Source organism: Trachymyrmex septentrionalis, unplaced genomic scaffold, assembly GCF_001594115.1.
Source record: "Trachymyrmex septentrionalis isolate Tsep2-gDNA-1 unplaced genomic scaffold, Tsep1.0 scaffold74, whole genome shotgun sequence".
Taxonomy (NCBI): Eukaryota; Metazoa; Arthropoda; class Insecta; order Hymenoptera; family Formicidae; genus Trachymyrmex; species Trachymyrmex septentrionalis.
The window spans coordinates 1,230,200-1,230,668 of NW_017305927.1; positions in this window are offsets into that span (position 1 = coordinate 1,230,200).

Consider the following 469-nt stretch of genomic DNA (forward strand, 5'->3'; position numbering starts at 1 on the left):
AACGGCCGCGCACTCACCTCCTCCCTCACCGCGGGTGCGCGGGTTCCCCCAGTCGCTGCCGCAACGGCCACGCTGGGGTACCTCAGAACCCCAGGCTGCAACCTGCCAGGTTGCCCACCTCCGCGAGGTGCCAAGACTCGTGAGAACTCTCACGGAAAAATTCTAGTCGATCGTCGTAATTTGACGACGGCTATATATTCAGAGCGAGCATCCTCAGGGAGATGAAATAGAAACGCGACATGATTTCTACGTGAATGCATTCTATATTGCGTCATGACAAATGTCGCTATTCTTTTTCTCAAGATAAAAATAAAACTAGAATAATAAGATTGATTAAAATTTTTTCAAGCTTATATATTAAATTAATATTTTGCTGACTGACATACACATTGAATAAATATTAAAATTAGCAGCGTATTATATAATGCACAACGGTGCACATTTACTTCTTCGGGATAGAACATTAGAT